We start from the raw sequence: 14,034 nt of genomic DNA, 5'->3' as shown, positions 1-14,034 counted from the left end.
AATATTTATACCATTAGAAAATGACCATGTTATCTATTAGTAAGAACATAGTTATGAAATTAATTCATCTGCTTATTCATTTTGTTAAATGTGGTTAACAATAAAAAAAATTCCTTGACATTAGTTCCGAAAATAACATTTCCTTCGTGGATATACTAGTTTAATGTAGGACAGTCAGGAGGAATGAGTCAGTGGCAAAAATGGAACAGCTGCATTTACATGCTGAAATAAAAAGTAATATTATTTCATGTCATCGTTTTAAAAGTGATCAGTTTTTAAATACTATGTTATTAATATGCAATGCACATATGGTGAGAGACTGCCATTGACATTTTCAAGGGGTTGCTTTTTTTAAGGTGGGGGGCGCTTTATATCATTTTATGGATGCACCATCACTCTTGTGGTGTGGGGGGGGGGACTCTCGTATATATGAAATGGAATAATCATGTAATAGAGTTCAATGTTTTAATAAATAAAATATATAATGCATTTTGCGCACACTCTAAAAATAAAATCAGTAACCTATTTTGATTAAGTATCTATATTTGTGATAAACTGGAAAAGGGCAAGAACAGAAGAATAAACCCGAATGGTTCCAGCAGGGGGACTTTGGTGTCATATTTAAATTCATCAATTTCTCTGTTGGTACTTTTCGGTACACTATGTTCGTCAAAGAAATTGACTTGACGTGAACGAATTTCGGAACGCAAAGTGTAGGTAAGTTCTGTCAAATTTTATCCGAAAATAAAAGCTCAAGTTTGATACAAGATATGTTTTTAAGTTCTGCATTAAAAATACAATATGTTGATAATTTTGTTTTGAAAGTATTGAGAGAAAAACTGAAGTTTAATATTGTTTAACAAACAATCCCACTTTTGAGAAAGTACTCCCCTTCCCTCTCCCGACAATTTTGTGATTATGAATGAAACTACTATATTGTTTCATAAATTTTCAAAAATTTATAACTGTGCATATGTTATGCTGTTAACCATGCTATTTGTCATTAGAAATTCAGAAAAAAAAAATCCACGAATGTTTCTAAAATTGCTTGTTTCATTGCTCTTAGATATGAAAGAATTGAAACTGATATGGCATGCAATACTATAGTAAAGAATTATTTTTTAGAAAAAATCACGGAAAAAGGATTCCGAAATTCTCAGAAACGTTTTTGAAAATTGTTTGGAGAATTCCGAAATACTCGGAAACGTTTTCGAAACTTTCATGAACCACAGCTGCACAGAATACTCAGAAACATTTCTGGAAATTACGGAAAGAGGATTCCGAAATACTCAGAAACGTTTCTGAAAATTACAGAAAGAGGATTCCAAAATACTCAGAAACATTTCTGGAAATTATAGAAAGAGGATTCCGAAATACTCAGACACGTTTCTGGACATTACAGAAAGAGGATTCCGAAATACTCAGACACGTTTCCGGACATTATAGATAGAGAATTCCGAAATACTCAGAAACGTTTTTGAAAATTTCATGAACCGCAGCTGCACGATATACTCAGAAACGTTTCCGAATTTTTTTTACAGTGTAGGACTTTTTAAAAAAGTTTAGTGCGCATGAAAATCTTTTAATTCTATGCCGAATAAAGTTTTGTTACAACAGTTTTGTTGTTAGTAAGGCATTTTTACAATTTTTATCAATATTTTGAGACATTTGATGGTAAATGTATTTGTTGATTTTTCAGTTAAAGTCCGATGTTGCCAAGTGGTTATTTAGCCATATACCACACCTAAATTAAACTATGATTTTCCCTATGATTTGAACCGGATTTGAAGCAAAAGAAAAAACTTTAAGGGGGGGGGGAGGATTTAGGGGTTAAGACCTGATTCGTGTTTAGTTCTGCTGTCAAAAGGCTTCTTAAACATTTTTTTTTTTGGGGGGGGGGGAATAACTTTTCAATAATTATTCAGTAGATGATTGAATATTGGTGCTTTAATTTAAGAGGTGGCACAGCATAGACATCAAAGCTACGCTTGTTGCTACAAAAATAATCGCCATTGTTACCATTGTTTATCTGTTTGCTCACAGCCTTCTATATATCAGGCCTACGTGCTGTATTGCGCAATCGATGTCACGTGACCTCGTAGAGGCGATGAGCGGTAAATTCCCTTTTGTTCAAACAGCGTTCGTGGACTAGCTGATCGTTGCAAAACAACTCTTGTATTAGTTAGCAAAGTAATAATTATTCGATAAGTATGTGTGAATGTTCAGTTTACGTTATCAGCAGTCTGTTAATGGAGACTTGGAATGATGTTCTTTTTTTCTTTCTTTGTATTATTGTGTTTAACGCTGCAGAATCCGTTGGGATACTTTAGTAGTGAAAGTTTAACGTATTAAATGTTGAAGATTTCCAAATATGCTTGGAAGCTACATTTTTTGACCAAAACATGTTTTTAAGAAGGTAAGTCTGATTATCAATACTTATTTTTTTTAGTAGAATCGATAATAAAAAGTAAATACTTGTTAAATAATTTTTTAATGATTTTTTCCCTGTAAGGTACAAATTTTTATGTGTGGTTTTTTTCATGCTATACATTTTCATTACTTTCGATATTAGTGACGAAGGTTTTTTGGCCCCACTATGGGTAATAATTATATTTTGTAAATATTGTTTCAAGGAACTTCAGCATGAATTGTCTGAAGAGTGCGGTTTAGTAGATACAATAGATAGCGGCATTTTAAAAAGACCCAACTGTTTTATATTTTAAAGCAGCTTCTATTACTGTAAGGTACACATTTTTATGTATGGTTTTTTTCATGCTATATATTTTTATTACTTTCGATTTTAGTGATTAAGCTTTTTTGCCTTCAATTTAAGCAATGATTAGTTTCTTGTAACTAATGTTTCAAGGAACTTTTTACATAAATTACCTGAAGAGTGCAGTTTAAGATACATTAGACCGCGGCTCTTCAAAAGGACCAACTGTTTTAACTTTTAAAGCACCTTCTATTTGTATAAATATATTTCAAAATGTGGAAAATTTTTAGGAGGAATTCGTATCAAATGAAAGTTAATTAAAACTTTTAACAAATATTGGCGAGCCATGCATTAGAAATCTGGTACATGATCATTACAAGTTTGGTCTCACAACATTTTCTTGATTTTGCGAAATGTAATGCAAACGATTTTTAAAATACTGTTGTACAGTGATGTTCCCATCAATTTTTCTGAGGGTTTACTCCCAGTAATCCATTACGCACAATTTGTGTATGTGATCAAATGCATAATATGAAAATTTATGAAGCTTGAGGGTATACGCTATATGTCTAAAAAATGTTTGAGAGTATACGGTGTATCGAGTATACCTTATATGGGAACACCACACTGTTGATTAACTTTTCAAAAAAAAAAAAAAAAAAAAGAGAAGTAGTAATGAAAAAGTAGATATATATATATAAAAGAAAAATAAAGAAGTTAACTCACAATAAATAGATTCCCAGTAAAACTTCATGATAAATCTATACATTTTTTGCTCTGAAATATATGCATCAGTATTGTCATTATATATCAATTGTTTGTTTTGTTTCAGTTGTTTAGATGCTTTGTAATTATTATTGGGTATTATAGCGATTCATTTCTCAAAAATGTATGTTGTTTTTTTATTTTTAACAGTTAGAAAAATGTCTATGTAAATATAGGTTTTATATTATTGTTTCATTTGTTTACATTTATAAGAAAGAATATCAATACTACTGTTAATCATTCGCGGGAAAAATGATTATTAGATTATGAATAACAAATATGCACTTCCCGTTTATCTTAACTCATTTTACAATTTAAGCAAAATTTATTTCGTACTTTCTTTTACATTAGGATTTTATTTTCAAGAGTATTTTCTTCATATCCACACGAATAAATTTTCTTTTTCCTTTCTTATCTGTATATGTTGCGTAATATAATGTATAATGTGTCATATGCATACAGTATAATTTAATTTACTATTTAAGAACTATTTGTGTTGATATTAAATCTTAAACGATATAAAATTTTAATTGAGATATGTATCAGAGTACGTCATGTGAAAACCATTTACTTTCTCAATGGATTTTTAAAAAAATCTTAAATTTTTATTCACGGTAGAGCTATTATGAGATGTAAACAAACCGCCTTCACAGGCGGCCATGTTGAATGAGCGCGCAGGCCTTGTGTTAAGATGGCTGTGGTTTGCTGGCATCTGACGTAAGAATTAAGAACACATGCTAATGACAATTCAAGCGTAGACAGCAGATGGAGAAGATAATATTTTCACTATTTTTCTCTTTTTTCCCCCTATTAAGAGAATTTTATGCTGCCGGGGAAGGTTTTTTTAAATATTTTGTTTCGAAAATGCGAACCATCTTGTTGCAAGGTACGAAGATATTCAACATTGATTAAAAAAACAACAAGGCGATTAGGCGATCTTATAGGTTAAAAATTAGGTGAAAATGAAGCAAAAAGTAAATAAATGACACACAAATTTTTGAAACTACGCACTTTTACGTTAGCAAAAAGAAACCAGTATTTTGTGATGAGCAATCAGCAGTATTGTAATTATGGTGTAATATAGATTTTCATTCAAACTGAAATTTTGGAATTAAAATGTTTACCAAAACATATCAGAACATCAAGAAAGGTACATTATTTTATTTTCCATCTATAACCAGCAGTTACAAAGTGCTGTAGTGAAGGTTGTGATGTGATCATAACTTTGCAATACAAGAATGCTGTAAATAAAGTTTTAATTATTTTCGTATCATATCCACAACTGGAATAATGCTTCGAATATTTAATGAACTTTTGTCTGACTTCTGTCACATAAAAGTTTGCCCATCTGAATTTCAAAGCCCTCGCATGAAAAGTTTCAGTTCAATAAATTGCTTTTATTTGAAAGATATCTTCTGTAACACGGAGCTGTACTTGTTTAAAATTATCCAAACTGCTTGTCCGGTCAAAAAGCAATCATTTTCTTTTTTGAGAGCATTGCCAAAAAAACCTGAAGCTTAAAGTTAACTTAATAGCATAATTACATATATTAAATTGTTCAAGATTGTCTAATTTACGTGAAAGGAGTATTTGCTAGGAAAGGGGCTGTTCATCACTCAATTTTTGCTTTTACTTCTTGAGTTGCAACAGATGGCAAAATTTTGTGGGCGCTTCCCTATTAATCATTCGCGTGGGATGGTTAAATGCAAGGTGTGTTGAAAATGGGTGACACTTGACCCGGGTGATGGTGCATCGTCGACAGGAACATAAGTGACTTGCCCTGACGAAAAGTTTGTGATGCTATCAGTTAACCTTACGGAACCTTGTTCATGATTTCAAGTTTGACATGAACTTTTCTGGCGTGTGCTTTTTCTCTTTTGTTTTGTAAAAGAAATATTCTGTTTGCTGGTTTTAGTTGCAGTACGATTTTACTTTAATGGTCGTCCTTAGCTTTGCCTGGTTTTTGTCATTGGGATTGAAGAGTGTAGCTATAAAAGTAGGTGCGGTAGAACTTTGAAAATCCGAATGTTAAAAATCTGGAACGTCAAAAATCCGAACGCACTCTAATGAAGTTTGAAAGAACTCAAAAGAAATTCAAAGCTCTCTGTCAAAAATCAAAGATTTCTTAAAATGAGCAGCTTAAATCAGTTTTTCCTAACACAAATTAGTTAAACTTTCTTTGTGTTTTCAGAAAATCGTTATTTTTTCTTTTTTTATGACCAGATTAAAACCACGGGATGACCCATTAAAATTCATATTTTTTAAAAAATCCTCATATGAGGACCACTTTAACGGGAAAATGGGCCTAGGGCCGTATCCAGACTTTTGCTTCGGAGGGGGGTATACCAAACACATTTTTTGAAACATTTACATGGTGTATCAAATTTAGTTTCATGTGTATTCTATTGATTTTCGTTACAATAGATTATCTAAAGAAGGGAGGGGATGTTCTTACAAAGCGCCGTATTATTACATAATAAATGAATTTCTCAATAACTACCATAAACCCACAATGAGTTTGTACAATGTTTTAGTCATACTAATTTCATTTCACAAATAAAATTGAAATAATAATAATAACAACAATATTATTTTTGTCACCAAAATGTAAATAAATAAATAAAATAAATAATGAAAAGTATTTCTTTGGATGAAAAATTTCGGAGGGGGTTTGAACCCTATAAAATACTTCCTTACATACGGTCCTGAATGGGCCATTCCACAAAAAAGTAAATCCTTTGTCCCACATGTGACGGTCCATATATTTCTACGAAAAGTAATAATATTACTTTTCGTTATATATTATTATACATATTAATATTATTAATGATGAAATTTTTTTGCTTGAGAAATCACACATAAGTTTGTAATTTGTTAAGCAGAAACAATTTGTTCATTAATATTTTAAAGAATTATTTTTAATGAAATGTATGAGGCGTCACGTGCGAGACAAAATGACCGTTATCCGCGGAGTGGCCCAAATGCGTTAAGTGGTTCAAGACAATGATCCTTAATCCCAGGATTGCAAACTTCCAAAGTTTTTAGTTTATTTCCCCCTTTTTTTAGCGTTCTTTTAGAGTTCCATAAAAAATCTTAGGAGAATACAAAAAAATAAATAAATAACAACATAAAGTCCCATTCTCTGCGAAGACGAAATATGTGTTCACTGCATCTTTTAGCTTGTGCGATTTTACATTGACTACCCACGCAACCTCAAATAAATTCAACGTCGCATTTTGGTCATTGTGCAGAATCCTACTGTTTGCCTAAGGGCGGGGCGAAAACATTTATGTGTTAATTCTAGCCTTTACATAGCTCAATAGGTATGCAAACGATAGTTGTTTCACTTGGGGCAGTAAAACGAGTCCATAAATTATTTTGATTGCGACTCTTTTTTGATATTCAACTTGAAATCCCTCTTAATGAAGAAAGATTTATGTTTAGACCGTTTTAAAATCTTCTCGCTCCTTTTTTCACAATTGTTAGCAGCTAATAAATTTTGAAGGTAAGAAATACCAATTTAATTATGTAAGTTTGATGCTCGTGTGATCTAGAAATGGAAAGATAAGACACTTAAAAGCGTATAAACAAAGTTAGTCCAGAGTTAAACGAGCCTACTTTCCCGTATCACAAATACGATTTGTTGAAATCTCGTTCAGTTGGTTTAGGCTGAAAATATGTCCCTCACTTGGTTTGGACTACACATAATTTAAAATATACATTTTACAACAAATCCAATTTAAAAAAAAGCCCTCAAAAAAGTGAAAAAAAAAAAATGGAGATAAAATCTCGGGGGGGGGGGGGGGGGGGGGGGAGGATATGCAAGTATGTGGAATGGTATTAGTTTTTCAAACAATATGACATATACTTTTCCTAACTGTTACGTAAAGATTAATGCTTCAGTAAATTCAAACTCTTCCAAAGTACTTACTCCCAAGGATCCTGTTACACAGTTCCTCTGAAATACAATAGGAAGCTTTAGCAGCTCACAAAAATGCCACTTACCACGCAGAGAAATACCTCTATAACACCGATATATAGTGAACACAGCATTCACTGACTTTAGAGCCAAAAAAAAAAAAAAAATGTTTCAAGCTGTCGTTTGCTCTAATAATTTATTTATTTGAGCCCCTAAAAAGACAGTTTGGTTATGGTCTAGAAGTTATTAGTCTTGGGGAAGAATTGAGGCGATATCTCACCAAACCAACACACATTTCTCCATTTCAAAACCTTACTTATTTTATACTAGAAAATCGCCCGTCAAGGTATGACGGGTGAAAATTGCTTCTACATTTGAACGAAGCAATTGCTTGTTTGGTGATATTTCGACGGTTGAAATTTCAATATTAACTCCAGTGGATTAACCCTGAACTCCAATAGATAGCGCTCATTGTTGACCACTTTTTCGTTTCTTCATTGAATTCACTGTGTCATTTTGAAATGACAGTCTTACCAGTAAAAAAGTTAAGCTACCGGATCCAGTTCAGCCTCGTCAAAATAAAGCATTTCCCTGCATGTCAAGCATTACCAGAAAATATTATCAAATGATCAAGCTATGGCGTGAGTTTCATTGTTGATGACGCAAGCGTTACTCCATCTGTGAATTCGCTACTATACATATGAGGATTTTTCAGTGTACTTATACAACTCTGATGAATTTTTTGTTTTGTTTTCAGAGATTTTTCAACGATGTATGAAACCTTCTTTTTAAAAAAAAAAAAAAAAAAAAAAACTTACAGGAAAGTGAGCTAAAAGGCCATAGTGTACGAAAAAATCCTACATGCTGAAGCAGAAATCCCCAAGGATTTTTTTTCTCACATTTTAGAGGTTTCATACAAGTGCAACTACATAGAGGCATTGGAAAAAAAAAGGTCAAGTTGACTTGTTCAGCTCTGGACTACTTTCTAATTTAATATTTTACTGTAAAATATTTTTTAACTTATAATCTGTGAGTTTGTGACTGTTGAAATTTCTAATATTTCGAACTGAGAACCTAGAATTAAATTGAAAAGCACCCCTTATTCGGACATTTTTAAAAAAAAAGTTTTTATAGAGGGAACATTAACCTCTGTTTAATTTATATAATTCGTGTGTGAAAGTCTTTTTCAAGTTACATGTACATATATCGCTCAAGAACGAAAAGGAAATAACCGAACATATAATTAGAATCAATCGGCTGCCAGACTGAATTGCAAATTTGAAATTAGGTTACAGCGTCGGAAATTTCGAACGCTTGTATGTTATTTTAACAGTGACAAGAACTGCTCCCTTGGATTGCTTGCTATTCGAAGAAGCAAAATTGGGTATGAATGCGCCTCAGTCTATAGTGCCAAGTTAAGATTGGAATGTGTTTGTATTTTCTAAACCTGCCACTTTTAATTTTGTCCCGCTAACGAGGCTTGGCGTCAACTCCAAAATGTGCTTTTTAAAACTTCGTGAAAAGTTTTCCAAAACATTTCACGATTTTTGAAACATAATCTGGGGCGAACTAAAATTTTTAAAAAGGGGTAGAGTTTTATTTGCCGAATGGAACTCCGAATTTTATCGAAGATAAAATATGAGCATAGCATAGTTTATGTCTACGTTTTTTTGAAATGCAATTTTACAATTCTGTTTAGAAATTTGCGAATTGTCAGAAAAAAATAGCTAAATAAGTTATTTTTGGGAGGTCACAATGACTTCCCAACGGAGAATCTCCTGAACACAACATACACTCTGTAAAAGATTTAACAAGCTGTTACACAGAAATGCATTGTGCATATCTTGAAGTGACGTCACAATGTAGCTGAGATGTAGTAGCACAGGAAGTACACTGTTGAGCGGGAAATTATCATAGAAAGTGAGACGCAAGTCAATTGGGCAATAAATAGTAGGAAATACAAAACATCAAATAAAACTGAAACCAGAGATAAAAAATTCATTAAAATTCTTACAAAAAGGAAAAAAATAAGTGAAAAATATGAGGCATGAACAAAAGTCTAAAATAAAACGCTCTTCTTCCTTCATGAATGCGAAAAAACGTAAAAATGATGAAAAAAAGAATCGAAATGACTGCTGATCACCACGGGGTCCCCTCCATATTGTTTACCCCTACGTCCCTACATATATTTCCCCCTTATTTTTAAAATTATGGACCCCCTTCAAACTCGTCCCCCCTTTCCGTGCACGGCCCTGTCTCAGAGTAACAGTTGGATATCTTAGTGGTAGTCCCAAGCTCAGATAACTTACAGTTGCCTACGGCTACAATATACAGTGAAATTCCTCTAATGTGGACACTAACGGGGCGAATTTTATTGTCCGCAATAGAAGAGTGTTCGCAGGACAGGGGTTTAATAATGTTATTTACCTCGGGGAATTAAAAATTGCCCGGATAAGAGGAGTGTCCGTTAGGAGGGGTTTTACTGTATTAAGAAATAAATTAATTTCTCAAAGACAGAGAGGTGAAACTATCTCTCTTGACCCCCAAAATGACGATCCTGGTGCAACGCAACTAGTTAATTGCACTACATTTTGGTTTAAATTTCACTTTTTTTTTTTTTTTGACGTTTCTTCTGAATCAACTTTGAACAAAACTTACCATTCGCAAAACATTTACTAAAACATTTAGTGTCGCAAATTCATTCTGAAAAAACGTGGAAATTAGGATTACAATTTCGTATTGAAAAAAGAAACGTGTAATATTGAACGTAACTAATCCGTTGTAATGGCATAGTCTTATGTTCAACCTTGAGAATTGTAAGACAATAGGATTAAGATGAATTACTATGCAAAAGGTCATACTCTTTTGCGATATAATTTTTATAATTAGTTTTCATATACCTATTACGTCATATAATTTTGCTATTTTGATTCAAATCTGCGTTTTAATCATACCTTGATATTCTCATTAATTTTCTTCCGACGTTTTGACAGTCTTTTCTGCACGCATTTTAGTTTTTAAGTTTCTTCATTTAATCGTATGGGAGGAGATTTTTGGTTTGTCTATGAATATTTATGATGTCATACATTTTTGGATGCGGTAATTGTAGATTTTATAAGATAGCAAGTATTTAAATAAGGCTTGAAGGTGATCTAGATCTCAGGTTGAGCAAAAATAACGTTTGTTTCAAAATTTATCAGAGTACGGTCAGGCATTTGATAATAAGGATGGTCACGTAAACTGTTGCAGAAAATTGCAAGTGATAAATGGTATCCAGGTTTTAATTTTTGGTGAGCTGTATCTCGGGCCAGGAATTATTTTTTGGAAAAACTAAACTGCCTTTAATTTACTATTTTTTCTGAATTGTAACGTATGTTAAGTTCAAAAACTTCCTTGACTGTGAAGGTAAAATCCCAGCTGAGCTGCCATAGATCAGCGGTGCCCAACCTACAGCTCGCGGACCACATATGGCCCACCAAGCTGGCCTGCTTGAAATTCACTATGAAACCACTTTAAGCTAATGTCACAAATTCGGAGGCAAATTGTCAGAAATTACTTTCTGAAACACAGATGCAATTAATAACATACGCATTAAGTAATAAAGATAATAATTCTTAATTTGCAATTTTCTTTCCTTTTTCATGATTTATTTTGTTTGGAAAACTTACAAATATGTTGATGATTTGTGTGTTCTGTCCATGAGAATCATTTTGATACGAGGTACAGGCTGATTAAAAAAAGTTGAGCATCACTGACATAGACAATATTTGACAGCAGGGCGTGCACAGAAATTTAGGGGCCCGTCACAACTGACTTTTGCGGGCACCCTCCATATTATTTACTCCTACGTCCCTACAAATATTTCACCCCTCATTTTAAAAATATCGGACCCCCTTCAGACTCGGCGCCTGGGCCAACAAATATCCTTTCCCCCCTCCCCGTGCACGCCCCTGCCTTACACTAACTGATTCAAACAACAACAACGATTAAAAGCAGATTTAAATTGTGCAGTCGAAATTGTACGTTGAAAATCGTTTTTGAATCCATTTAGTCTGATAAATGTTACAATTAAAACGTTCTTTTATAAAGAGACAGCGGCACTTTTTGCTTGTTTTATGTTTAGAAATCTGAAGAAATTTTTTTTTCCGTGTCATTCTTACAAGACATCTTCAACCAATGTTCCACAGGATATTGAAGGAAAGGAGTTGCAACAAGCTACATTTTAAGAGAAGAACGGTCCTCAATTACTCGATGCATGATTCTGATACGCGAAAGTGTTTTTGTCACAAGACTTGCACTGTTTTATTTTTTGAAGTAAATGTTATTCGTATTACTATTAATAATCCAAACTTCATTTGAATCGATTATTTCAGAAAGGGCGTAAGTCCTTTGGAAATTTATTTGACACGCCTTTTTTGAAATAATAGATTCATTTGCGTTATTACATGCACTCCTCAGGAGAGCCCCGATGGAACGTCGCTGTGACCTTCCAAAAATGTCCTTATCCGGCGGCAAATTTATTCGGTGACATTATAAATATTTGGCAAAATTATCGTCATTCGGCGAAATTTGGAGTTCCACTCGGCAAAATGTAGAGTTCCCTTCTTCAAATTGAGAATTTCCGACATCCAGAAAATTTAAATTCGGGGCGAACCTGCATGAACTTGAAACGAGAAAGATGCAGTTCCAATACATAAAAACTAATTCATTATGTAACATATTTATTAAAATGTCCATGAAATTGGTTTCATAGACGCAAATTTGAGCATAATTCTAAACATAAAGCGAAATCTTTGAAAATGAATTTTCAACTTTTTTTAGTGATTTCTGAAGGATTTAAAACCAAGAATCTTTGCACCAAGGTAATCAGTTTTAATTCAACTTGTTTTTGACGTAATGACAGATATAAAAGCTTCATAGCTGATCACTTCCGTCTACTGAGACACATATTGGGTAAACAAGAGCCAAACGTATTGGGACACTTTGAAAAATTCATTTTTATGGATTTTTCGAGAAATAAGAGCCCAACTGTTCTGTAACTTTCATCACATAAAAAGTATACCAGCGTTCATGTTCCAATGAAGATAAAGTCATCCATTCATCTAGGGGACCTGCAACAAATTTTAAATGCAGAAAAAAAAAAAAGATTTTTGATCATCTTTCATCGAAATTACCTGGGTATACGCGATAAGTTTCAGAAATAAATTTGCATACTATGTAGAATTATGTTATGGATTTTCGTAAAAATATAACTTATATTCATGATGGTATAAGGGTTTCTTTTGAAAGTCTTTTTAAAGTTTGAATCTTATTCGTCATAAAAAGATGTTCTTGAATTTTGGGTTACATATAGACACTGAAGCCCTGAACCGTAGAAAAAGTAGCGGCACGTCCGCCATCTTGGGGCTAAATGATGCTATGTTTGCTTTGGTGAAGTAGCGTGCTTTGCTTCTTGATTGTGGTTTCTTATTAACTTCATGTTAATCTACAATAAAGGAGAACCACAATTAGGAAGCAAAACACGCTACTTGATGATAGCAGACATAGGAGGAAAGCAGCATTTAGCCCCAAGATGGCGGACGTGTAGCTACTTAAGCTACGATCTAGGGCTTTAATAGACTGAAGACAAGAAAGGTTTTGGCCCGAGGTTTCTTGAAAATTGATATAAATTACAGTTTTAGATTGTGAAATTCGCCTGAAATTGCAGATTTAATTAAAAGGGAGACGCATTTTACGACACATTGAAAAAAATAAAACATCTTTAATTATTAAAAAAACTATTATTTAAAAAATGTATTTTGTGTGCATGCCATAAGAGAAAACTATTACTTTTTCAAAGAAACACCTTTGTCACCCTTTTATCAAACTAATCACGAACAAGTTGAAACTTCCTCTTGTAAATCATCCTTCGGAGAGCGCTAATTGCCTTCAAAAACGTGATAATGATGCCTCAAACCTCTTGAAATTTATGCTCAAAGTCTCGGCTTGCTCTACAATTGAGGCTCAATCGGCAATTAGTGACTCTATAATTAACACATTTGCCGTGACAGCTCCTGCAGAATGCGGTTTCCCTTGGTTATGTTTGCGTCTTTGTAAGAAATTATTTTTGTTTCAAATATTTTTCTTCTGCAATAATAATGGTTGGGAAAAACGTAAGAAATGTGTTAGAATGATTCTTTACTTTTTTAAAAAGTTTGAAATACTTTTATAATGGCATGAAATACGTCGTCGTGCGTATGAGACAGTTCTTAACAGGGTTTTTCTTGTTTAATTATTAGTTATGTTTTAGAGCTTTGTTTCTCTTGGTTCGGATATTTTTTTTTTTAATCATCAGACGATTTCAAAAGAAGTTCTTCTGTTACAGCATTGTGTCCGAATTTGGTTAGGATAAACTTTTAAAAATCACTTCTAAGAAAGCTGATGCCAAAGTTTGTTCAGTACAACATGTTGCAATACAGTTCAGTTACAAAACAGAGCCTTAAGAACACGAATATAGACCTTATTTTCCAACAGACAACGTAAGATATTTTTTAACGCATTGTGTTGCCATTTAGCAACATAACCATGTTAGTCGTCTAAAATACTATAAGAACAAATTGAAATTCTTTAGTTGCCGATAACCAAGCAAATGCTCACT

The 14,034-nt window shown here is 33.0% G+C and overlaps 1 protein-coding gene across 1 annotated transcript in view; it reads left to right on the top strand.

Annotated features, from left to right (window-relative positions):
- The window catches only part of LOC129226343 (uncharacterized), a 144,326-nt gene that overhangs the window by 42,383 nt on the left and 87,909 nt on the right, over positions 1 to 14,034 (top strand). The window lies entirely within an intron of this gene.

Source organism: Uloborus diversus, chromosome 7 (genome assembly GCF_026930045.1).
Source record: "Uloborus diversus isolate 005 chromosome 7, Udiv.v.3.1, whole genome shotgun sequence".
NCBI lineage: Eukaryota > Metazoa > Arthropoda > Arachnida > Araneae > Uloboridae > Uloborus > Uloborus diversus.
Note: the sequence above shows the minus strand (reverse complement) of the source record. Positions and strands in the feature narration are given on the sequence as shown.